Here is a 27,868-nt window from a genome sequence, read left to right on the forward strand (position 1 = left end):
GCAGTGTAGCAGACTGTATGAGAACTGTAAATTCTAGAATCTACTGTGGCCCATCTTGTAACCAAATTTTATGAAATATTTTAGAATTGGCAAACTAACACTTACAGAATACACCATAGTAACTGATTTTCTAACAAATGGCATTGACTACTATTGCTGAGTGATAAAATGGATGTTCCCCCTTAAACATTACTGGGGAGCAAAGCACATTTATCACTAGAAGTATAAATACCACCCCCCATCTCTTTCATTTCATCTGATCTTATCGGGTATTTTATTTTCATTTCAAATGTTATCTCCTTTCCCAGTTTCCCGGCCATATACCCCCTATCCTATTACCCCTCCCCCTTCTTCTATGAAGGTGTTCCCCCTCCCCAACCACCCCTTCCCACCTCCTTGCCCTGACATTCCCCTACACTGGGGGTTCCAGCCTTGGCAGAACCAAGGACTTCTCTCATTGGTACCCAACAAGGCTACATATGCAGCTGGAGCCATGTGTACTACTCTTGGATGGTGTTTTAGTACCTGGGAGCTCTGGTTGGTTGGTATTGTTGTTCTTCTTATGGGGTTGCAAGCCCCTTCAGCTCCAATCCTTTCTATAATTCTTCCAATCGGGACCCCATTCTCAGTTCAATGGTTGGCTGCGAGCATCCGCCTCTGTATTTGTCACGTTCTGGCAGAGCCTTTCAGGAGACAGCTATATCAGGCTCCTGTCAGTGTGTACTTCTTGGCATCAGCAGAATTGTCTGGGTTTGGTGGCTGTGTGTATGTGGGCTAGATCCCCAGGTGAGGCAGGATCTGAATGACCTTTCCTTCTTCAGTCTCTGCTCCAAGCGTTGTCTCCATATCTCCTCTCATCTGATTTTATAAAAAATAGCTTTATTTATTGTATAAAGGTTTTGTACGATGGTTTAAAAGATTGCCACAATGTCCTGACAACCTTAATTTAATCCCCAGAACCCATATAAAGATAGGAGAGAAAATTGACTCCACAAAGTTGTCCTCTAACACCCGCCCCCCACATACATGTAAGGGTCCACACATGCCCACAGATAAGGTAATAACAAGCATATAAAATATATTTACTGGCTCAAAACTTGACAGAATAAGAAAATCTGGGCTTTGCAAGTCAGCCAGGAGCCTCTTGTAGACCAATAAACTGGGTGCAGCTTAAATTGTGAGCCAAGCCCTAGACGCTGGAAAACAGGTTGACCTGCCCCTTTAGCTTTGACATCACATTTCAGCACTACACTGAAGGCCACTCAGGTGCAGCTCTTTCCACTGAGTGAAGTCTCATTCACTGTAGCGTGTTCTCTGCAGAGAATCTGGTTGTAACAATCTTACTGTGTATCATTGCTACATTTTAGTTTTCGGCTTTGACAATAAAAACTAAGCAACATTTTGTATAAGAATGCTTTTGATCAATGCTGTCGGCCGAGATGGTGGGCAGCCGATAGCGAGAAACTCTTAGGATGACTCTGTTATGTTCTGCAGGAATTTGAAGGATTTAAACCATTTTTTAAAATTAATCATGTCTTTAGAAAAATGACTGTTGTGATCACTTTTCCTACTACAAAGCTTTCAAAAATAATGCATGCAGTTTGTTTTAATTATTAGGATTCGTTCACTGTGCAAGGTGATGAATTTCATGATATTTTCCTCATTTATCCTTTTCGTTTTTCACGGCTAATTAAAGCTCCATTCTATTTGCATACCGACCTTTTCTTTCTCTCCACATGTTGATGGACACCAAGGTCAGTTTAAATTAGCTATTATGACCATGCTATGCTAATCTCAGCTGAGTATCTCTAGAGTGAGCTGATATAGATGCTACTGATGTCTTCCCAGGGGCAGTATAGCTGCATCTTACGTTCGTTGTTTTCACCAGGTAAAATGTCCATTCCCAGCAGGCACACCCTCTGAGGCTGCATTCTGTCTTAGTCCTGTTGCAGGAAGATGGGTGGACTGGAAACCATCAAACTAAACAAAATATGCTAAAATCAGAAATACCAATATGGTGTGTTTTCTGTTATGTACAGAATCTAGATTTTATACATGCACATGAGCGTGTGAATGGCATGGAAGTGGGACTCTTGAGGAAGAAGAGAGGACTGTACTGTCTGGGTAAGACAGTAAAGGATAATGGAGGTGTATAGGGTCAAGTAATGGTGCATTTTAATAAAACTCTGAAATCCAATCACTTTGTACAGTGCATTTTGCAGATAATGACCATTTATACCTTGTAGTTTTTTTTTAATTTGTAGAAGTTAATAAACTGAAGCAGTTGCTGAATTCTCTTACATTGTAGTAATGGATTCAAAATAGTTTCCTACAATTCAGTTTATTTGGCGTATATGTGATGATGAGCTAACCCCCAAAATAGGTTGCCGTTAATGGAGGTACAAAATTAAGTAATGATATTTTTAAAAGTTAAAGCTCAAAATTAAGTAATAATCTCTTTAAAAGCAGCATTATCCAAGCTGTGGAAGCTACTGGGGGTGTTAGCCTGTCAAAGAGTATGGGGGGTTCTCAAGCTAGAGAACCTTCAATCTAAGTGGTTATCAAATCATCCAGTCTACTTGGGAACTGCATCTGCTCTAGCTCATGCCAGCAGGAAAACTCAGCTGATCTTAATTATATCAGTAACCACGAGCATGATTTTACCTTCTGATATATATATATATATATATATATATATATATACATATATATATTCTATAATAACAGAGTAGTGATAGAAGAAGATAGAAAGAGATGGAATAAATATCCAAACTGAAAAGCCTGATATAAAGAAAAATAATATTGGTTTAAGAATAATGATCACCATTAAAGTAAGCCCCCTTGTTCCCTCACACTAACAATGCATGATCCAGGAAGCTTTTCCCGCATAAAGGGGATCAGGGGCTAAATGGAGATAAATCTGAATTTCATAAACATATGTCCTGTGTTTTAACTGCCTCTAAATAGGCCATTTTATTTCGCTGGAGTATGAAGACTCGTGCTATTTCTCTTGTAAATCTCCCTATTTTTAGTTGTCTGACATTAGCATGTATGTGCAATCCACCAAGAATTTGAGCCACTTAAAAGATCTTTTATGATTCTGGCTGGAGAAGAATCCTTAGTATACATTCTCCAGCAAAGCGAAGGGTGAGATTCCAAGAACATATTTGCTTGCTTTTGCTTGCTTTGGAACTTCTTAACAGCTGAGCACGTTGGGAGCTTTGAAAGTTTTGAAATGAGAACTAAGGATAAACCACTAAGTCAAAGAAGACACATCTGGAAAATACAGCTCATGGCTGGGCAAACAAGGCCCACGCACATTGAATGGGGTCAGGCCAGGCTCTCCCAGCCCTTCTCCTAAAGTGCTGGTCCTGCAAGCGATCCGTGTGCTCATTAAGCAAACCGGATTTTTCCCTAAGAATGTGTATAGTTGGTATTTGTAAATGCACAGTGAATACCAAGGCCATGGTGAGGCTACCTTCGAGCATGAAAAAATAGAAAAGGAAACATTTCCCTGCTGTGTTTCTACATCCTAACGGAGCCATAAGCCCTGATTTGGAAATTTTAGAAATAGCCAAATTTTGTGGTTTTGAGCTTTCCTTGAATATTTTATCCAATTTGACGTTTAACCTCCAGAACGCATTTTAAAGATGACCTGCTAAACAGTTGTACTATAAGTGCATTAAAGCATGATGTAGGAAGTAATGTTTGGAGGAACGGTCTTTCCCTTTGTATATTTATGTTAGAGGCACTCTACTGTTTTTCTTGCCATTAGGGTATCTGACATGGATCATTAAGATTTAAACCTGCACCTTCTCACGAAGCATAAAGATCATCTTCCCCACTCTGCCACGTTCGAAGTTGATTTAGAATTACCTAACAAAGCAATATGCTGTGAACTAAGTAGGTTAGAGTTTGACATTTCTTGGCCAGCATAGCAGTGTGAAAAAGGTAAGAACACAGTCTATACACTAGGGGGAGCAGTTGAGTCAGCTAGCTCTCAAAGTCCTCCACTTGTGCATTTTGTTCACTGTTGATGACTTTTGTCATAATTCTATTTACTTCAAAGTAGCGATTTTAATTTATTTGGTGCCTGGAGAGTTCCCTTCATAATATTTTTCAAGAAAATTATTCTCTGCATCATTGATTGGCTTTCGGAGGGTGTGGGATGATCAGGTCTAAAGCCCACATTTTGGAATCACATCCTCTCATAATTTGAGGATGACTGTGCCCATTTCTGCATATTTGAATGCAGCAATAGAAGGACATGTGGAGTGTGGTTCCTCACCACACTCCGCTCCCTTGAAAATGTCACTTTCAACGTGTGAGCAAACAGCTCTCACGTTTGGTCTTGGACATACATAAATGGTATAGTTTCAAGGCCCAAGAGCTCCCCTTCTTGCTCAAACACTAGCTAGAACAGTTCCTGGGGACATTTGTTTTCATAATAATGAATCGTTAGTTTGGTTCCTTAAAGCATTGTACGGGTGTGCGTTAGGCAGATACAGTAAACCCCTTGGCACCTAGGAGTTTGCGGGCAGGGAGTCCTGAGAAGAAAGGCGAGAGGGTCAAAAATAAGAGGTGTTGTGTGGGTCCCGAAAGGTGGCCTAGAACTTCCAGAACCAGGTGGAATTAGGGAGTATGAAAGCACAGCTGGGGCACGTTCCGTGACGAAGGAATAGCTGAAGGGTTTTCCGATTACTGATCAATCGGAAATAGCAATGTGAAGACAGGGTGAGAGGTGACTGATCAATGCAATTGAAAATTTACAGCTTGGGAAGTATCCCTGTGAGTCTTGTGAAAGGAGTCGAATTGTCACATACTTAGAAATAACCAGGTTCCATTTGTTCTTGGCAGAATCTTCCAACGCTGACATCCTGTGTCTGGGCTCTCATTCAGCAGGAAGCGCAGGAGTGAGCGGAAACCTGATTTCAATCCTCCATAGAAAAAGAATATGTCTTTGGGTTTCTGAACACAGCCCTCCAGCCCATGCCTTCTTCGTAGCGTTATTGGGGAGTGTCCTGTTGTGAGAGGAATGTTGCATTTACAACTAAGTTCCAGGGACAGCTCTGCCAGTCGCCCACTCACTTCCTGCAAGTCAGACTCCTTACCTACTCCACAGCTCTCACTGCCCTGAGGGACTCATACCATTATTTTATTCTGTGTCATAGCCAGATTTCTTGTCCCTTTACTTAGGGTAGCAAAAATCCATTGTCATTAACAGTTCCTGGTGGTGGCTGAGGGCAGGCCCCATGCTGTTGGCTGTATGTCAGGTGACAGGTTTTGTTCTTCTGATGGACAGGAAATAGCCACCTTCTCTCTTGCTAATTGGCAGTGCGCGCCAGGCTTGGGAGTTGGCAACAGTCATTGTTTTTCATCCTTTGGATTACGTTTTGGCCTCTTCATCCAAAAGTACACAGGCTTCTGGTGTGGTTAATGCCATCCTTCTGCTGGGCAGCTCATTAAGGAGGAAAACGCAGCAGCAGTTTCTGAAGCAGCCCAGAGCTCCCAGGGGCAGGTAGGCTGCCAGGAGAGGCCTCTTTTGAACTGTGTCCTGAACAGATTCCAACAGGGCGGTTCTGCTTCTGCCAACATGCAGTGGGCACTGTATTCTCTGACCACTGTACCAATGGACCAAGCATGTTGTCTAAAAATGTTATCTCACACTTCTGGGAGGCAGAGATCTGAGTGTCTCTAGCACATTCCTCTGCACTGAATTACAGAAGGCAAAAATCACATATAGACCAGCTTTCTCTCTCTGCTGTAAGGGCCATAGCCTTGGTCAGTGGTAAAGTCTACCCACAGTGGAAAGTAGCATCCTGACAGTCTTGAGGCAATTAGTAAGTAACAGGGTATCCTAGGAAGCCATCCTGTTTCCATGGCGGTAAAGGATTCCCTATGCTGTCATGAGCCATGGGTGAGACAGGGCAAGCCCAGCCCTAGCTAGCTCAGACATAATCCACTTTGCCTGCTTCAGAGCAGATACGTTCAAAATTATGCATGAGGAAGGGATCGCTGTCTGTTCTTAGCACAGAGTTTTAAATGAGATTATGCTCAGGAAGCCTGGTAATAACTGCAAGTTTGACTTGACACGTCTAATACAGACATCAGCAGTACCCACGGTTGGAACCATTAGACTGTATGCTTCCTTGAGAGCTCAACTTCAACTTAATTTGAATTGACTTGATCGATATGTAAAGAGTCACATGTAGTTCGTGGCTACCGCACTCACCAACAAAGTCGTGAATCTCTATGTGAAGTATTCACTCATCAAACTTGGACCAGGCTTATCCAATGATGTCTGAAAGACATTGCATTTTACACCTAGATATCTGGAGATCTTCCTTGGTGTATATATGCGTGGTGTGCGTGCACTCGCACGAGTGTGTGCATGTGTGTGTGCGTGTGTGTGTACCACATATATATTATGTATGCACTGTATACATACACATATAAGTATATATCAAGTATATAATATATACATATATCAAGCATATATGTATACATATATAATGTATATACTTATAAACACTCTGAGAAGGCAGTAGCTCTAGAGTGCAGTAAATCTGCAGGGGAAGAGTATCAAAGAGAATCAAGAAGACGTCCCTCCCCCACCTCTTCCTGCTGCAGACACCATGCTGTTCCCTCCTAAGAGGCTCGCCTATTGCCAGTGTCTCTTCCTTTCTCCTTCCTGTGTTCTCTGCCTCTCTCTCTCTTCTGTTGGGAACTGGTAGGGGTTAGACGCACAGTTCTCTACCCTTTTTGAACTCCCTGAAGGATTCACCTCTCTGCTGTTGTTCTGATCCCCTTGATCTCCCCTCGCTCTGCTCAGAAAACATGGCAGAAGCCAGCTTCCTGCTCGCCACATAGGAGAGGCCATAGGAGACGGCTCTATTTTCCAAATGAACTTCCTAAATCGAGTACAGGCCCTCTCGCTCCACCACCTGAACACATGTATTCATATTCAAGCTCCAGAGTGCTGAAAATTACCACTTTTTAATGTCATGCATAAGCAGAAACGCAGATGTTTTTAAACTGCATTATTTAAAAGCTCCATAATTTGATCCCTTTCCTTACCACTTTGCATACTTCTTTTGTTGATGAGGAAATGTTTATGAATTTAGTGAATTTTCTGCCTCAAAATGATGAAAAATCTGGAGACAGATGATTTTAAACAGCAGTGCTATCCTTTGCCATCACTGGCCCCTACACCACCCTAATAGGCTGTGGTAAAACGAGATGACCTCCTCATTAGGGGGCCTCTCCAATGGAGTTTCTCAGGGCTCGTCTCCCACTTACAATGAGAGTTCAGTTACGGAAGCTGTCCATGTTGATGTGGGTGTCCGCCATGTGTGCCTGGTGGTTCCACACGCCTGAGAAGATGTAGTCAACAACTGTCATTAATAGGAACCAAGAGTGAGCAGAGAAGACAGAAGGATGCACGTTTTTTGGGGCATGAATGACAAGAAACTGCCTGGAGCCAAGATCATCATTGATGGCCTCCAGCCCAGCTCTGGCCTTAGATCCTCTGGGAACCTCGTGACCTTCAGAAGGAAGCTCACGAATCTCTCTGAGCTCTGCTGTTAAAGACTGGACTGCAAAGTACCCAGTGCCTTAACACCCCTAGCCCCACATATCCTGGTCACTTCCCATTGTGCTTCTCGGTGCTCCTTGCCTTTCCCAGTAAACATTTTTTTTTCTGGAACATGGTTGCTGCTTCCCTACAGGTCCCCAGGCAGCTCAAACGCCCTTAGCCTTCCCAGGGGAGCACAGTGTGCTGCTTGAGCACCATTTTGTTTTCCTTATAAATCCTTGTGCAGAAGCAGGATTCCAGTCTCCCCCATCAGTTCCTTCCTAAGAGTGATATGTTAACAAATAGCATTGTACATAATTAATGAAAAACTGTGATTTATCCTAAATCCTGAAGCACATCTTCCAGACAGTTTTCCCAATTAGACTGAAAGAAACTCACAGACAAATCACTGCTACCAGGTTCAAATGTCTAGTAGATTTTTCCCCTATGGTGTTCTGAATGCACAAAAAGAACGGGTGACTTCAAGGTCCTGGGTGTCCACACTTGATCTGTCCATAAAACGGAAAGTAATTGTCTTTGTTTCAGATGTTGAGAATGCAGAGGGCAGTTGACTTATCTCTTGCAGCACAGAGAGTCATGCCTGGGAGCACGGCTTTGCTGTCTCTGTCCCCACTGTTGGCCAAGGCTTTCTCTTCAGACACTGGGCCAAGTCCACACCCTTAGGCACTAATCCCGAAATTGGTTTCTTTTATTTATCAGGCTAATGATTTTATTAGTAGATTCTGAGTCTTTACCAACAACAATGTATAAAATGTCTTATATACATAAATTACTTTCTAGTCCTTTTTTTGTTTTTGCCTAAGAGCATCTATATAATTTTCAACATCTGACAATAGAGGATGTAAGAAAAATCTCTGTCTCTCTTTGCCCCCACCCTCTTGCTGTCTCCCTGCCTGTCTCTGTCTGTCTCTTTGTGCCTCTCTCTCTGTCTCTCTCTATCTCTGTCTCTCTCTCTTTCTCTGTGTGTGTGTGTGTCTGTCTGTCTGTCTCTTTGTGCATCTCTCTCTCTGTGCCTCTGTCTCTGTCTGTCTCTCTGTCTCTGTCTGTCTCTGTCTATCTCTCTGTCTCTGTGTGTGTGTGTGTGTGTGTGTGTGTGTGTGTGTGTGTGATATTACTCATTCTGCAAACAGAATGTACGTGAAAATGGGCACAGTGGGAAGAGAAAGAGACTGATGCCCAGCCCCCTCCTCATTGCATTGTCTTACTGACTATCTTTGTGTATCTGTACATGAAATCTTTGCTAGTCCTCAGCTGCATTTAATCCCCCAAGACTTGATATACAAACATCGTGCCAAACAGAGAACTTCCCTTAAATTATTCAAATCTCCCCATAAGTGATTTCCCACTCTTCCTGAAGTGAAGAACATTTGATCATAAATTCAATTAAATCAGCCATCATCTTTGTGATGTTTGTCCAGATAAACCCTTTAGTGGCTAAACTAATAACTACACCAGCTGTGGGGCATGGAGAGATGGGGAGAGAGGAGATGGGAAGAGAGGGAGAGAGAGGGGGGAGAGAGGAGATGGGGAGAAAGAAAAAGAGGACAGAGGGGGAGAGAAGTGGGGGGGGGCAGAGAGAGACAAGAGATACAGAGAAAGGAGAGATTGGGGCATGGAAGAGAGAGAAGCAGAGAGGAGAGAGGGTAAGAGAAAGAGAGATGATGGAGAGAGGCAGAGAGGAGAGAGAGGAGAGAGGATGAGAGAGAGGGAGAGAGAGGAGAGAGTGAGAAAGAGGCAGAGGAGAGAGAAGGTGAGAGAAAGATAATGGAGAGAGGAGAGAGACAGAAAGAGAGTGAGAGAGAGAAAGCAAGAGAAAGAGAGAGACAGAGACAGAGAGACACAGAGAGAGAGAGAAGCATATATATCATAGCTGTTGGAGAAGAGTAAATTCAAAGAGAAGGGCCTGATCTCCTTTCTCAGGCCAAATTGTAACCACTTTACTACACGTGGGCTTAAAAGCTGAGATGCTTAATGGTAAGGTTATGCATATGTGGCTTTAGACTCATTTGTTTTATGTACCCATTTAGAGTTGAGTTCCCACTTACTGAGTCTTAGATCACTTTGGAGATGTTAGTAACATCTGTAAATCCACATGAACTACCCTTCCTCCTCTTTCTTCTGCACCCTGTCCTTCATATTTAAAAAAAAAGAGGCAGAAGGATGTTAGCATGCTTACAAGTTTCTTAAGAAAAATGACATGGGACTAGAGGGCTGCTATGTCCTCTTATACACATAGCAGCTGAAGGTGCAGGTTTTTTAAGCTGTACAATATATGTTGGTTGCTTCTCATCTTGTTCCCAAAAGCTTGACAACATACAGATACAACCCTATACACGCCCCCTCCCTCTCCTCCTTTTCCCTGTCTTACTCTTATAAGGTTCACCTCCATGAACCTTACACATGTGCATGTTCCCACGGCCTGCAGAGGGCAGCATGCCCTGATGAAACAAACAACCAGACACTCCAGGGCAGCTGGTTAACTCTGTAAAACATGAGGTAAATAGCTATTTTTCCCCATCTAGCAAAATGGTTAGAATTTCTCCAGTATAGAACTTAGATATCTGTTTGTTTGCCCTTGTCAATAAATTAGGTGTCAGTGGATAATGGCTTTAGGAATGGGCTTAGGTACTTTGGAGGCTACTTAATTAAGGGTCACACCAGGTCTTAATGTTCTGCCTCCAAGTAGGACCAAGCACATCATTTTGTTTACAAGTAGCAAGGGTACAAATAGGATTGTCTTGTTTGTTTGTTTTCACTCTGACTAAAGTTTACAGCTGGGATTTTGTGTCTAGTCACACAATATTGGTTTTTCTATGCTAAGACTCCCACCTTCCTTTCTTTGAGGTTGTAACCACCAAAAGAAACCTTCTGACTCTTAAGCAAATGAGAAAGGGTTCCCTGCTTTGTGGACTTTAGCCTTAAGCAGAGCCTCTTCCTTTGTCTCCACATCTCTAGGGTGAGTCCATGACCTAGGGCTATATTTTCTGCTACAAAACACATTCTTTGTTTTCTTAACCCAGAGTCCACTGTTTATTTAAAGAACCAGTGTGTGACAGTGCTGAAACCACCCAGTTCCTTTGAGGATAGTTAAAAATTTCTAGAAGTATTGAAAGAACTAGTGTGGATCTGTGGTCCAATGCGCAGTGGGTAAAGATCCTGTGTATCTCCACTGTCATACCTAGCCATTGCCACTGGATAATTTAAAATGTGGCTGCTGCCTTTGATCTGAGAATTCTGTGAGATTTGATGAGATTTGTGACTACTACATTGGCTACATAGTTGGCCACAACATAACGTCCGAATAGCTCATAGCAAGACTTTAGCAGGATATATTAAGGTGGTGGATTAAGTTTTTCAGTTACGAAAGGACTGTCCAGGTTTTTATTTTCACACTTACTAACGTCTCGTGTGTAGCTGCAGACTTAAATCCAAATCCTGACTCTGTCCCAGGATTTAGTTTCTCTCGGAACATCTGAGAGATTTTCATATTTCAAATTCTTCAATTTTGTTGTCTATCGGATGTCTTTCTCCTGAGTGTCTGGAATGGAGCTTCAGAGCACGTACTCTGGCCACACTGACCCTGTGGTTGCCAGCCAATTTGACATCTAAGCTTCATCACGTAGACGTGTCGAGATTTCCAAAGATAAACACATAACTTAGAGAGGGTGGCAAAATGTGCATAGAAGCTTGGCACACATGATTTCATAACTTTGTTGTGTGTTTACAGGCGAAACAGCTGTCTATACGTAACTAATGATACAGTGACTATACATAAGTCCTGTTTGTATATGATTCTGACATAATCTCAATGTCTGCTGGAAATTTTCTTGTGAGTTCCTGGGTAATCTCACAACATTTTCTTTTCTCCCATTTTAAAACACTGCCGTACCTTTACCGAAGAGCTGAAAGCACACATCTTCAGTTGTCTGCACTGTGCTGATACTATTGGCTTGAAGACACAGATAGACCTTTAAAGCTATGGCCTATGGCATGCCACCTTCTCCTGCCTCCTGTGAAAGATATGCCTGAAAGGTTGGGCCTGCCTTCAAACACTGCCTCAGCTTCTTCTTTGCTCCCCATGTAACCATTTTTGTAGGCCTGGTGCCCTCAGTTTTACAGCCTCCTCTACACGGGAGGTGTGCAAGATTTGGCTGGTAGTGAGAATCTTGTTTAGTAAAACCCAAACATCCCCTTACACAAGACATGGCCGACTGAGTAAGGTAAGGGGGCCATGCGTAGTTTTGTAGTACTGGCCTTTCAGACAACCTTCCCCATGCAAAGCCAGATACCCGCAGTTTAAAGATTGGTAGGTTTTCTGTTCATAAACGTCAAAGTTGTCTGCAGAAAAATCGTCCTGTATAAGTCTCTGTGATGCAGCAGCCACTTCTGTGTGGTCAGCAGTTTAGGCAACTTGATATTAATAATGCAGTCAGATGAAGGTTCATAAGGGGAAAAAAACTTAATAGACAAAGATTGGAAACTAGCAAGACACAGGTACCAATTCGCCATGCTTCTTCGTAGAGTAAGGTTAGAATAGGTATGTTGCCAAAATGTATGCCCTGAATTATGCAGTCTCCTGTTCATGCCTATTCTCCCCTGGTAGGATTTTTATTGTTCTAAGAGTGGCTTTTTTTCAAGCATTTCTACACAGAATATTTAACTCTTTTTTTATTGTTTGAGAATTACATGTGTGTACATAATGTGTTCTGATGAAATCTGTTCCCTGCCGCCAATTTCGCCGTGTCCCATCACTTTTCTCTCTCAATTCTGTGATCTTGTGTCTGCTAATGACAAATGTGTCTTATATACATCTATTCCTGATCTTAGTCCTCCTAATTTTGTTGTTTTTAATTTGTATTGCATGTGTGTGTGTGTGTGTGTGTGTGTGTGTGTGTGTGTGTGTGCTCATGCACATACTAGGGCATGCATGCCGAAGTCAGAAAATAACTGGTGGGAACTCATTTTCTTGGTACATCTAAGTCGTGGGGATGGAGCTCAGGTCACCAGCCTTGGTGGCAGGCAACTTTATCTGCTGAGCTACCTTTCTAGTCCTCTGGATCTTTACTGACATCTGGGAGTTGCTTTGTGACTTTTTTTTTAAATCTACATTTTATTGTTATAAGAGTCAGTGAGTTGGCTCTTACCAAACTGTTTCTGGGGAACTACTGTGGTTTAACAGAAGTACTATGGCTCCGAAGTACCCTTCTTACACTGTTAGAAGAGCCAATTGAGTTTCTACATTTGTAAATACAGTGGAGGTGGAGAAGCACCTCCTATAGCACTGAGACCAACACTGCCTTGGTTGGTGATGGGGGTGGCAGTGCCCCATGTAGCCGTACCTTGCAGCACAAGGCATGCCTTGTCTGCAGCAGCTCACTTCATTCTGAAAACAACTTTCAAATGTTTTCCTCATAGACATATCCCAAGCTCCTTTTATGAATTTTATTTTTGCCTTCAATTATTTTATAGCCTCAAGAACATATGTCTAATGAATTTTCTCATTTACCCTGTTTGATGTGGCAGGGCTAAGACACATAAGATCTTACTGTGGGTTTAGAATATAAGACAGTGTATTCTCAGTGGCCAGAATATAAGATTTTAATGGAGTGGCCTTTTTAAAGAAATCGTACTTTTTAATACTTACCTGGCCAGGGAGGTAGTTTCCCAGGGTGAGGCTTATCCATTGCACCTTGAACGTTCTCCACATTCTGAAATCCCAACTGCAAAACTTGTGGTAGTCGGGAACTGAGTACTATTTTCCTCCAGTGAGCAGAAGGAAATTTCTTTGTTTTCCATGCTTTCCATTGAACTACATTTTTTTTTTTAATTAGCTCCATTGCCGGGATTATAGTTCTTCCTAAAAAAAAATCACCAATCCTAGGGAGATGATAGAGAAGGACACCCATTTGGTTACTGTATGTGGCCCTACTGTGTGTGTGTGTGTATGTGTGTGTGTGTGTGTGTGTGTGTGTGTGTGTGTGTCCCTACTGTGTGTGTGTCCCTAGGAAGTAGTAAATAACACAGAAAACAACAAGGAAGCACATTGGCGGCTGTGACTGTATCATGGCACGTTTAGTTCAGTGTAGTTATCACTGTCTGTGTGGCCTTGAGAATGTTCAGCAAGGTTCCCTCCCTCCTAGATGTGACCTTCTAGAGCAGTGGTGTTCAACCTGTGGGCCAAAATCCCATGGGGCTCGCATATCAGGTATCACCCATGTCAGACACTTACATTACGATTCATAACAGTAGCAAAATTACAGTTATGAAATAGCAATGGAAATACTTTGATGGCTGGTGGGAGTCACCCTAATATGAGGCACTGTAGTAAAGGTTAGCAAGAAGGTTGAGAACCCCTGATCAAGGTAACAGTAATAAAATAAGGTGCTTTCAGAGAGCAATTCACATATGAGGTCAAACACACAGACAGTGTAATTAAATGGAAGCCCATGTGTTGGCTGCCTTATGAAGGCACCAGTAACAGAGCCTCGATGTATATTGGTTGGAGGAAAGGGTGACGACCACAGTAAGGGAAGGGACATGACAGGAGGACGGCGCTCAGCAGACACAGAGACAAGGCAGGGATTGGCCTTGGGGATTTCGGTTAATCATCAGGAAGTCTGCTAAGCTTTTGTTTAGTAATGTTTTCTGTAATGTTTCTCTTAAGGAAATAACTAAGAGTGCTGGCCTGAGATTCTCAGGACTGTCTTGTAGATCAACATTTTATAAAAGACATGGCCCTGAACTGCTAGGATTGCTCATTGGGTAAAGGTGTCTGTGGCCAAGGTTCATCCTGGAACCCACACAGTGGAAGGAGACAGCTGACTCTTAAAAGTTGTTTGCTGACCCTTTCATACCAAGTAAATAAATAACTACACAAAAAGTACTTTTAAAGACTCCACACTAACCTAACCAAGATTAAAGGGGATAGAAACATAAGGTTTAACATGCCATGACTTATGAGCCCAGTCAAATACTATTCAGCATGGTTAGAATACTATGTATAAAAAGACAATGGCAATTTGTCTTAAAGTTTCTAAAAATGACCAAAATAAGAAATGTTATGCACACTCACAGTACTATTATAATGTTTTTGAGCTATGACTAAAATGTAACTTACAGGATGAAGATAGGTGGTAGGATTTTGAGGGATTTAGTTTATAACTTGTAAAAATTATTTTTATTTTTGTCATTCATAAGGGCAGTATCTTTTTAAACTACCATAGTAGTTTGTTCAGGCAGATGATATGGTTTGTGAAATAAATATTAGAAATGGTTCATTGATAGTGTGACTTTACTACTATTGATTTGGACATTTACAGATGGTCCATGTGGCAACTTTAGGAGCTATGTACACACACACACACACACACACACACACACACACACACACGGGGCGGGAATAAACAAAGACAGAGAAAAAGAGAATATATTTGGTCATAATTAACAACAGCCACAGATCTTCCACAACTTTCATGGTGGCTCCTAGCAAACCCACAGATCTCCTGATTTTCTCACCTACCACTGTCTCCCCACATCATACTGTGACCAGTAGTGTTTAGTGGAAGATGACTGAATATTGATTCTAACCTCAGGCTATAAAGAATTGTTTCTCCCTGGGGTTCTACCTCTTTTCTGGAGGATCCAGTTGCTATGTCACAGGACCAGACCTGCAGAGATGCCTCATAGGGACAAAGCTTTCTGCCAAATTATGTTTCAGTTTTGGAGAGTTGGTAATACTTGTGACATTGTTAAATAATATTGGGTGGCAATGGGGGAAGTTTACAGCAGGCGAGTGTCAGAAGGGCACAGGTCCTCAGAGGGACACTATTTGTGGATATCTGCACACTTGTGGCTGGAAGTTTTTTCTTTTCTAGATAGGAAGTAGAAGGCAATGAATAAAACCTACCTGTGGACTTGAGTCTAACCTCCAGTTGTTTAAGAAAAGATGTTAAAATTGAGATTGTGGAAACACGAAAAATACATAGTTGTTTTAAAACACAAAGAACTAAAATTATCTGTGTGTTCTGACCTCACAGAAGTCAATATCTCTAACCAATAAAAAAATTATCCCTTGGTTAAGATTGATAAGGGATCTTTGCTTTCTTTTATAAGCTTCAGCATTTTCTAAATGTTTTAGTGACCAGACATTTTATATTACTATAGACAATTTATATGCTAAAATGTCAGAAACTCCTTTGGATGGTATAGAGAGTAAGCAGCAGCCTTTGAGCTGCAGCATGCTCTCTCTGTGCCTGATGCTGAGGTGTGACCAGACTTTCTCTGTAAACCTCAGCCCCTCATCTGCAAAGTAAAGTAATGGCGACCATGGCGGGACTGCAAAGGTGTAGGATAAGATAAATGTGAAAGGTCTCTAGCACATGGGAAATGCTTCATAAACATTCCCTACAATCTGTCTTCCCATAGTATAGAATGCAACAAGGGTTCCATCCTGTACCTGGTCGTGTGTTCTGTGATAGTGTGGTGAGAACCGACAGTTACACAGGTACAAAGTACACTCTCTACAATTAGAGGTCACTGTTCTCAGAAAGTTGGATAGTAGAATTCTTGTGGGAACAATGCATCATTTTAAAAAATATTTAATTTTATTTATTCTTATTTTTGTATTTTCTTAGTGTGTTTGCAGCATGCATATGCACACACATACACATACGCATATGCACAAGTACATGCAGAGGCAAGAAGAGGGCATCAGATTCCCCAGAGCTTGAATTACAGGAGGTTTTAAGTCATCTATTGTAGATTCTTGGACCAGGAACTCAGAGTCTCTGGAAGAGCAGGGAGCATAGCTCTCAAAGAGAGGTAACCTGAGCCTTCAGCCTCTCAGGAAGCACGATGTTTCAAAGTAGATTTTTCTTCCTCCCTCTCTCTTTCTTAAAGCATAAGGCCCTTGTGGGAAACAGTCTTAAAACAAATATTTTTTAGATATAAATGTAGTTCCTCCTTATTATAGAAGACTGTCAACTACTTTCAAAATCTACAGGCAGTGTCGTAAGATGATGAACCTGAAATCTGCATTTCCCAGCAAATAAATTATAACCTGACGTTTTTTTCTTTTAAATGGCACCTGTGTTTTTTTGTGATGTTCTCCATTCCTACCCTTTTAATGCCTTCATCAAACAAGGTGACATTTTTTAAGGGGTAGAGACACTGTCTTCTGTGTCACCATAAAATACCAATGTGTCTTCTCCTTAAAGGTTTTTAATTCTGTAGGTTTCTTACTGTCTTGGGCCATGTTGGGTTTGCAAGGGATTAAACATGGAGAGTTCAGTCAGATGCTAATTACTCTCTGTCTCTCCTCTTGTTATCGTACTCCAAGATTCACCAACGCTGATATAAATGTACTATGCCTACTTCAAGGGTGATTAGAGAGTTTTTTTCCTTCTCTTTGGGTGAAATACTATCCCACAAAAGGGTGCCTTTCAGGAGCTGTTATGAGCCCTGTTTACAGTGTAAGGCCATGCTACTCCATTCTGGTGAGGCCGGTTTCTGCCTTCAGAAATTTCCTCTGCTGGTGAGGTTTGTGACTTCCAGAACTTCAGAAGTAGCAGCCATTGCTGTGCACTCTGTACCTCAAGCAGATGCTCCGCTAAGTCACACTGTTTCCGCAAGCCTCTTACGGTGAACATCTTCCTGCTGACCACGTCATTTGCGCTAAATATTTATAGCTGTTCTATCTGAAAGAGGAGCCATTTCTAAAGTTCAACACGGATTGATTTTTTTTTTTCATAAATGAAGATTTAGGGTTGAATTCTCAGTTCTATCTCTTATCATAAAATATAAGAATTACCCACTTCAGATGAAATAGTGCTTTAATCCACCACTTGAATTTACACACACACACACACACAAAACCTGACTAATCTTGTATAAATACCCAGCACATCATATTGTTTAACATGCACTGGCAATTTAATTTTCTTTAAGAACTCATGAGCCAGGTAAAATAATAAGACATCTATAAGCCACGGGTGGGAGCAAGTTAAAGGTAAGGAAATGTCAGTCCTCTTCATAACTCTGTGAAGTAGGAGAAGCCCAGTAGTCAGTCCTACACTCATCTGTTTCCAAATGATAGAAGGGTTGTGAGTTCCGTGCCACCCTTGAGGTGACAGGAGAATTCCACCTGGGGTCGGGCCATAATGGTCCACTGTTCAGGTCTCCATGTAGAGGTGGTGGGTGAATGACTCTAAGGAAAAAACATTGTCCAAAAGACAGTATTCTAATATATATGTAAGTGCACAGAGGCTGAGACAGCCTCACAAGACCCACACAAGTCCAAACCACACAAAATCCCAGAGGGAGGAAATGAAGGAAGGAACACAAAGCCCCACCAGGCATCACCAGGTAGACAGTATCTAAGACATATTGGGGACAGCACAGAATATGATCATAATGTACTGTTTGGGAAAAAAATAATAATAAAGGACTAGAAATTTGGAAGCCAGTCCTAAGGCATATAGGCCTTTGATTTTGATCATCTTTTATGCTAACTTCTAAGTTTGGAATTTTCATTTAAGTATTCTGCAAGTTTTAGATTTCTGATTGTAGGGTCACTTATATTATATATATATATTTTTTTTTTAAATCTTTGTTTTTCTTTCATGTTCTCCAGTCACAGGATTCAAAACATCTTTTAGTGCTTCTGCTGTTAACTACATTGTTAAAATACTTAATAAAAATTATAGGACCACACAGCAATTGGCCCTAAATCTCGGACCCTCTTCTAAAACATAACTTGACACAAGTATACTATCTGAGAGACCTGTGTTGTCTTATGAAAAAATATTAGTGCTTGGTAGGCTTTAACAAATGAAAGTATAACTTAAGACATTATTTTGGCATTATACATATAAAGTTATATACTAAGTGTATTTAAGTACTTTATATTATACAACATATATATATATATATATATATATATATACCTGTATGTGGTATATATTATGCATATGTATTATCTATAAAATACACACTATATATTATATTTATGTATTATATATAATATTAAATAAAACTTCACAACTCAGTGAAGGCACTTCCCCTTGCATTGGAGAATTGGACAAGAAATTAAAATGGATTCCCTACAAAATCCATGCAAGAAAGTAGTTAGTAGGTAACTATCATAAGTGGATGGAGCAATGTGATCAACTTTTGTGGTAAAAATAACTGTAAATACAGAAAGGAACTTACTTAAAATAATATGACATGAAGCTCACAATTTTCACCATGAATATTTACTTTAGCATTGAGTACATCAGTGGCTTTCTGAAATGTGACTGTGAGAATAGTTCTATGCTTGTTCTTGGGAAAGAATAGTATTATTATGTCGTAGGATCACCGATTTTCAATTCTGTCGTGAACTTAAGCATTTGAAGACCCCTGCCTTTTCCTCCAGGGAAAAAAGTCAAGATTATACATTTTGGAGTAAAGTTAATATTTTCCTTTGTCCAGCCCACTGTTCAGCAATTTAACATAGTTTTAGGAATGCTAGCTCAAGTATTTTAGGAAGTTTTGATTCACGCAGACCCTACTAGGGAACTTCAGCACTTCTTCACTTCCTCCAGGTAGAGCAGACTTCAAGAGCCACCGTGTGCCAAGTGTGGGCCACATCTGGAACTTATGCCCAGAATTTGAATTTACCTAGCTTTGGGGATTATTTGTCTGGTCCGTGTTAATAAAAGATTCTTCCTGTTTTTAGACTGACTTTCCGTTATTGAATGTATGGCAATGACAGTATTCACATTAGGGAAAGAATATCTCTGAAGCAATGAAAATCATAATTAAAGGAAAAGAGAAATGTAGGGAAATGTGTCTTTAAGAACTTAATATTTGCTTATCTCTGTTTTTATTTTTATTTCTTCCTTCTCACCCTCATTCCTTTTATTTCCCTTTCTTTCTTTCTTTCCTTCTTTCTTTCTTTCTTTCTTTCTTTCTTTCTTTCTTTCTCTCCTTCCTTCCTTCTTTCCTTCTTTCTTTCCTTCTTTCTCTATCCCTTCCTTTCCTTTACGACACACTGTGTTTTAAGTAAGATTGCTTACATGAGTTGGGGATAGGGGTGTGTCTGCAGAGCATAGACTCCACCCACTCTCCTGCCCCTGCAACCATAACCATTAACCATAAGGGCTCATCCATGAAAGAACATTGAATGGCCCCACCTTGTGAGGCTGTCCTTGCAGGTAGCAGTGAGTTCATGAGGTCAATGGTCATGTCATGTATGGAAAGCAATGTTGCACAGCACTTCCCCGTGAACCTGTCTGATTTGAATAATTCTTTGATCATCTGAGTCAATAAAATGATATTGGTAAGAAACAGCTTATGGATGACAGAGCTTCCTGCAAATAGCCTTATCACTGTGGACATTCATAGTAAAGAGAATTAGTCTTGATAGGGGCAAGTGTTTGTAAAGGAGATTGCCATTAGGATCAATGAGGGAGACTCAAATGGTTTTCTATGCACTAAAACCTAACTTATTGATGGAAACTATTATGTCAAGGTTTCTCATTTACCTTTATGGGAGGAATCTTACCATATTTTGCTAAAAGCAGAGAATCAGAAAAGGACTGTGCTCTCTATGATGAACATCCCTGTGTCTTTGCTATTTTCTAAAACTAAGACCCTTTCTGAGAACCAGGAGACGTAGGAAGATGGTTCGCTCTAACAGAAGCCCTGATAAGAAGCAGCTTTGCTTCTGGTATGCAGACAGAATGGAGAGCTACATCCACAGTCTGGTGTTGTCAAGAGCAGAGATTGATCCCTACGGTCGGTGTGTGGCCACTTCATAAATCACGGATGCAGTTTTAAGAGGTCGATATTAAACCCAGTGGCCACCACCGCATCTGCCGCATCAGCCTGCATGCTGCCAATTGGAAGGACCCGGGCACTGTAACATCGCTCTGGGGAGAGTGTGTAGTATGCTCCTTGAGAGGATACAGCCCTTCCCATTACTCCAGGTAGTTATGCAATGTATGAAAGGAAGCATGGTAAATGTGACTGTGCTTCAGACAAAGGCTCATAGTTTACAGACTTCCATCCCAAAACTGTGAAATTCAAGTGAGGAATATTCTAGGACTTTCTGTTCTGCTCCATGCCACCTCAAGCTTCTGTATGAAGGTAGGTCCTTCACCGGATGCTACAGTTAGTACGTTGTGCCGAGTCTAACTCTTCCCACTCTATCCAGCTCACATGAAAGAAGCATCCAAAGATCCCAGTGAGGATTTATATATTACATGTATCTATTACATCAATAATTATAAATTAGTGTCTTATACTAGACTACCACACATAGTTACAAGTAACATCATATATTGCGATATATTACACATATTTGCAAGTCAACTCTAGAGAACAAAATGGACCTTAGTCATCCTTAGTCATTCTGTAAGCAGATCTATCATAAGCTTTGGAGGAAAGACTCTTTCAGAAGCACAGAAGGCAAAAGCGAAAACATTCATTTCTGCTTTATAAGATGGACTAAAAAAACCAAACAACAATAACAACAACAAAACAAAAACTGACCTCAGTCAGTTGGAAAAGTAAAGAAAGAAGGAAAAATAACATTCCTCCAGGGATGTTTATTTTGAAGAAGTCTTTAAAGAACCAGGACCTGAGCACAGAACTTTGGTGCTGGTGATGGCGGATTAAAAATGAATGTTCATTTTGGTTGTTTTTTAAAATATATCTTATGTATATGACTACACTGTTGCTGTCTTCAGACACACCAGAAGAGGGTATCCGACTCCATTATAGATGGTTATGAGCTATCATGCGATTGCTGGGAATTGAATTCGGGACCTTAATAGACAGTTCTCTAATCACTGAGCTACCTCTCCAGCCACCAAATATTTATTTTTTTAAAGTTCTTTTTTCTCAGATTAAGATGAACGTCTATAGATATAATCAGTCCAGATCAAACATCCCGGCATTCAGCAAGTTCATTGTCTCTCCTCTTTCCAGGAGCCCTGCACTGTAGGATGGGCCCGCTTCACCCAGCCATGAGCAGCTGCTTCCTCTTTTCTGTCTTTTTTTTTTTTTTATCCTTTCTCTCTTTTCAACCTTGGCGGTCTTCTTTAGTCTAATGGTGGGTTCTGGATTTGTCTTGCTCTGTCTTCCAAAAGGTGCAGTTTCTGCTTGCTTTGCAGCAGATGGGTGCAAAGGTGGATGGAGAGGAACAGAAGGCGCTCTCGGGTCTGTTCCTGGGAGGCAGAGGAATGGTGCAGGCTGCTCCTGGCAGACCCATGCTAAACCTACTGCCCTTACGTCTTAGTTACATCCTCCCCAGATTCAAGGTTATGCGGTGTTACCGCTGGAGCGAAGCCGTTTGTGCCACCCTCTCTGTCGTGTTTCTGAATCACAAAACGACCCCATGCAAAGCATAGAGAGTATGCTGCCTCCTATCGATGATCCATTTCATTACTAAGGCTGCATTTCATTACCCACGTTATCACCTTTTATGCTTAAAAAATTTCAAGGAAAGAGAGAATGAGGGTGGCAGGGTAAGTTAAGAGGAGCGCAGAGCATTCTCTATGGTGTAGACAGCAGAGTTGCAATATTTTCAATTTACTTGAAAGTTATTTCTCGTATAAGATTCTGTTCACACACACTTAAGCTCCAGATCTGCTTACATGCACTTAAGCTCCAAATTCCAGAGATTTTCCCCAAAGAATTTCAACAGACAGCAGTGTCTTTCTTTCTTTTTTTTTTTTTAATGAAAATGTATTGGTCAGAGAGGTGTTCACTGGCGAAGGCTTTTGCAGCCTAGACTAATGACCTGAGTTTGACCCCTGGGGCCCACAGAATGGAAGGAGAGATCTGACTCCCATAGGTTGTATTCTGGCCACCAACAATGCTCTAAGGTTATCTTAGTACCCAACTATCCACCCTCCTGTTCCTTCATTAACCAGTCATTCAATCAACCAGCCAGCCAATCAATCAATGTTAAAAAGGAAAAGGAAGTGAACGTTTCCACACATGTGCTATGGGTTTCTCTGGCCCTTCATATACATAAGGAACCAAAAGGTTATATGGTGAAAGAACAAGCTGTATTAACTTCACATGGCCAATAAATCAATCTATTTATTGATCCTAAATAGAGGAGAGCTGAAAGAAGTAATTTAGAAAGAGGAGTTGGGGACTAGAGAGATGGCTCAATGGTTAAGAGCACTGCCTGCACGTCAATAGGTCCTGAGTTCAATTCCCAGCAACTATATGGTGACTCACAGCTATCTGTAATAGGATCCAATGCCTTCTTTTGGTGTGTCTGAAGACAGCTACAGTGGACTCATAAACAAACAAACAAATCTTTTCAAAAATGAGAGAGGAGGCAGGGGCACACAGAGATAGTAGTTTAATGATTATTACAGGGAAGGAGATATAAAAATTACATGGATGGTTTTGTACTGAATAATTAAATTGTGGGGAGCTTATATAGGTGTGTGTGTGTGTGTGTGTGTATGTGTGCGCGCGCGCATCACTTTACTAACACTAGAAATTACCTGCAATGCTACCTAAGGTACATCCTTTTAAATTCACAGGCAGGTCAAGAAGGGGAATCTCTGGTAGGATAGAGTGAAGGAAGGAAGGAGAACAGAGAAAAGAAGTTGCCATTTCCCGGAGTTATTGTCTAAAGTGAGAAACACTGCTGTAGAAAGACAGGGCACAGGGACTGAGTATTACACAGAATGAAGGAACTCAGGGCACAGGAGTGGGCTTCAGTAATATAGTTCAGCTTAATCTGTGGACTAGGTGTTTTTATTATTTAAAACAAAACAAACAAACCTGCTTCTAGAGAGGAGAAACTGCAAGAAAAATTTTTCATGCCATTTTTTTCCTCTGGAAAGAGATGAAAATGTCTCCCCTAAGATCTAAAGTTTGGCCTAAATTTACACAGCTTATTGGGGTTTCAAAAGCCAACAACAAGAATCTGTGAAATCCCTGGGTCTTGGGAGAGCACTGGGCTCTTGGGAAAAGTAAAAGGAAATCACCATGGAGAAACATTCTCAGTCCCCAGGTCCTCAGGAATCCTACAGGTGTGTGATTAGAGAGAATCTTTGGGGCTGAGAACAGCAGCACAAGGAATTCCATTAACCCCTCCTGACTCAAGACTTCAGTTATTGAAAATGGTCATTGGGATATGTTTCATAGATATTATATTTATAACATGCATATATATTAGATACATATACTATATACATCTGTATCCATATATACATATAATATACATACATACACTATAAATATCCATATACATATATACATATATAGATTATATACATGCACTATACATATACATATATAATATATAATACATATACAGATTATATACATACACTATACATATCTGTATCCATATAATACATATATGTGGATTATATACATACACTATACATATCCATATCTATATATACATATAATACATATACGGATTAGATACATACACTATACATATCTGTATCCATATATACATATAATACATATACGGATTAGATACATACACTATACATATCTGTATCCATATATACATATACAGATTATATACATATACATATATAGTATACATGTATAACATATATGATACATATGATTGATTATATGAATGAATAAATACTATATATTGGACACAGTAACCAGCAAGTCAGTCAGAGTGAAAAGTGGCTCTGAGGTGATTACCTATCGGAGGAAACAGGAGGCAGCAGATGAAAAGTATGGACAAGTGAATATACACGTTGCATACTTAGTGAGGAGGAGGGAGGATTCTGAAAGGGTTAACAAGGGGTTGGGGATTTAGCTCAGAGGTAGAGCGCTTGCCTAGCAAGCGCAAGGCCCTGGGTTCGGTCCCCAGCTCCGGAAAAAAAAAGAAAAAAAAAACTGAAAGGGTTAACACCGGGGCATTTTTTTTTCTGGAGTTGATGGACATGAAATCCAGTGAATGAATGTGAAACACTCACCAAGCTTGTGAAATAAATAAATAGTAAATAAGTGAATAATAAAGAAAGAAAGCAACCTTGAGATTTTTATGAAGGCAGCAAAGCATGTCTGAAACAGGAGGAGGGAAGTGACCTGATAAACTAGCAAGCACTGGTAAGGCGACAGCACAGCGACACCAGCAGCAGCAAGAATAATAGCATTTAATGCGCATCTTTTGAAGAAAGTAAATTAAAGCAAATATTAGACAATTACATAAAAGATGAGACGTGTGTCATTAGAATTACTGCATTCTAGTGGGTTTTTTTTCTTCAATTATTTCGTAGGCTAATTATTTTTGTCAATTATTTTGTATCCTAAACCTTAATTTTTAGTCACATTTAAGTGCTCGGAGCTAAGGAATAGTGGAGTTTCTTGTTGCCGGAAAAGGCCAGCCTTTTCCCGGAGCTTTCCCATTTGTTAGCTATAGTTTGAGTGGTGCTGTGGCTTTTGGTCACATGTTTGGGAATTGTCTAAAGGGCAATGGAGATTATTGCCGGTCACAGCGTGACTCCTCTGTAGAAAAGGGCCCTACAGAAACCAGTGACTACCCCACCAGGAAGCAAGCACTTAGAGATAGGCTAAGGCATGCGAGGTGGAATTAAAATAGGAACAGTATTTACAAGAGTTCTGGCCTAAGTGGGTGAACCTGGTAGAACTTGCTTTCTGTTGTCTCATTCCTGGATGAATGTATCAAGGACACCACAAGAAAACCAACAGGATCAACTAACCTGGGCTCATAGGGGCTCACAGAGATGGAGCCAACAACCAGGGAGCCTCCATGGGTCTGACCTAGGCCCTCTCCATATATGTAATGGTTGTGCAGCTTGGGGGTTCTTGTGGGACTCCTATCAGTGGGAGGGGGCCTGAGGAGGATTGGATCTGGGGGAGAGGGGAAGCGGGTCCTGAGACTGGGGGAGGGGGCTAGGAGGGGAGGAGGGAGGGGAAACTGCAGTCAGGATGAGAAAATAATTTTAAAAAAAAAAATCACTCCTGCCGTCGGAATGTTCCCTTCCTGTTTCTCCAACTTAACAGGCGCTGAGGATTTGTTACATTAAAACTTCTTTACATTACATGTGCATACTGCATTCAGACTCCTTTCCAAAGTGTCCCTTCCCCTTGAGTTTCCTTCGAGCGACAAGCCCCAGCTTGTAATGTCATACACAGGGCAACCCTGTGTATGGTCAATTGTTAGGTCAATGTGGCTTTAAATAAACCTACAGAAAACTGAGGAAAGCCTGGCACTACCATAGTATAGAGCACGTGAAGCAAGAGCTAAGACTAAGGCTGCTTCCTTAGCGCAAAGGTGCCCCAGTTCAGGTCTCGCCACCACTGATCAGACTGGTGATGGCAGGCTGTGTCTGGCCTTGCTGTCCAGAGCTGCAGGCCTCTGGAGGGTTCCACAGTTTGCTGCTCTATGGTTAACCAAAGGTGGAGTGACGTTCAGGATATCTAGGTGGAGTGGAGCTTACCATTTGCATTTGGAGAAGTACTGCCCTAAAGTGCAACTGTACACTTAGATACAGAAAAACAAAACAGTATGGGAGCCAGCAAAACTTATGGAGACAGTATCAAGTTCACCCGTGATGCCTTGTGAGTAAGCCCAGTGGAGCTCCTATAACCTGTTGCTATGCGGTGTTGGAATCCCAACTTAGCAAGTGAGTGTCCAGCCCAGCCGCTAAGATAATTCATTTGTGTCCGCAGTGCTGGTTACATTTTAGACTGTTCCCATGCCAAAATCCTGCCCCTTTGTGAGCCATTTAGAGAGATACGTGAATGATCACCGAGCAGAATCCTTACGTTTTTTTCATCATCCTTCGGAACTGAGGTCCTTGGAATCCAATCCTAGACCTGAAGTTACTCGACAGTGATCATTTCAAACACCGGCAGAAGAGTCTGCCTTGTCTGTCTGCCTTTTTGTTCTTGGTTCATGACTGCCATGTTTCAAACAGTGCACACCAAAGTTGTGTGGCCAGTGATTTTGTCTACTAAGGTCCAAGTCTTATGGTTTAATGTCTGCCTATAGATTTTATTTTGTGCTGTTATAAAAACCTCTAGGTCAAAGTTTCATGTTAATCCATATTGTATAGAAGCATACATTTTTAATATTTCAAGTTTAAAAGAAACCCTAAATTCATGTAATGTTTGCACTTTGGGGCACAGCTTGAACTAGAAAGGCTGAAGAAATACTTGGAGAGAGCTATTAAGTATTGTTAGCAAAATATAAGTGATTTTCCAGAAAGATAAGTTTCATTTTTTTTATTTTTTTATTCTCCATCTTTATTAAATTGAGTATTTCTTATTTACATTTCTTTTTTTTTCTTTTTTTCTTAATTAACTTGAGTATTTCTTATTTACATTTCAATTGTTATTCCCTTTCCCGGTTTCCGGGCCAACATCCCCCTAACCCCTCCCCCTCCCCTTCTATATGGGTGTTCCCCTCCCCATCCTCTCCCCATTACCCCCCTCCCTCCAACACTCACGTTCACTGGGGGTTCAGTCTTAGCAGGACCAAGGGCTTCCCCTTCCACTGGTGCTCTTACAAGGCTATTCATCTTTTTTTTTTTAAAGATAGGCATGCTCGGTGGTTATCTGCAAAAATTTTCTTTTAATTTTTTTGTTTTTTGAGGGGGTGTGTGTGTGTGTTTTAAAACAGAATTTCCAGGCTTGCCAAGCTAGTCTCCAACTCATAAGAGTTCTATCTACTTCTGCCTCCCTAGTCCTGGGATTATAGGTGTTGCCACCACACCCAGCTTGTCTTTAAAATGTAGCTCAGGCTGGAATTATAAAAAAATGTAGCTCAGTCTAGCCCAATACTCCTGCCTCCGTCTTTAATGTGGCCTACCCCGTGGGCATGTGCACCACAACCAGCAAGAATTCTTAATCATAAAAAAGTAAGTTCTGTGAAATATTTTTCATACCTAATAAAGTTCTTTACCAAATATTTTTGTGGCAAGTCTGCTTTCTTTTTTTCTTCTGTTCACAACCCACTTTGTAAAAAAAAAAAAAAAAAAAGAGAGAGATTCTGGTAGTGAATTAAGCACACATTTACTACTCTCTATGCCAGATGATCTGTGTAATTTAATAACTGCATAGTTTTAAATTTGTATAGCCAGTAAAATTATAATGTATATTGATGTTACTTTAAGAATAGATGTGTGATTATAATCCTATGGGAAATGTTTTTTAGTTTAGTTTTCATGATCTCTTGAAAGTTTTGAAAGATCTTAAACATCAAAAGAAATAATGGCACTCTTTTTAAAATTTTAGAAGAGTAGCCATGAGTACAGGGACAAG

General features: G+C 40.9%; 1 protein-coding gene across 5 annotated transcripts in view; it reads left to right on the forward strand.

Annotated features, from left to right (window-relative positions):
• The window catches only part of Cdk14 (cyclin-dependent kinase 14), a 594,415-nt gene that overhangs the window by 479,629 nt on the left and 86,918 nt on the right, over positions 1–27,868 (forward strand). The gene's annotated exons all lie outside the window — the stretch shown is intronic.

This window comes from Rattus norvegicus, chromosome 4, assembly GCF_036323735.1.
Source record: "Rattus norvegicus strain BN/NHsdMcwi chromosome 4, GRCr8, whole genome shotgun sequence".
NCBI classification, from domain to species: Eukaryota; Metazoa; Chordata; class Mammalia; order Rodentia; family Muridae; genus Rattus; species Rattus norvegicus.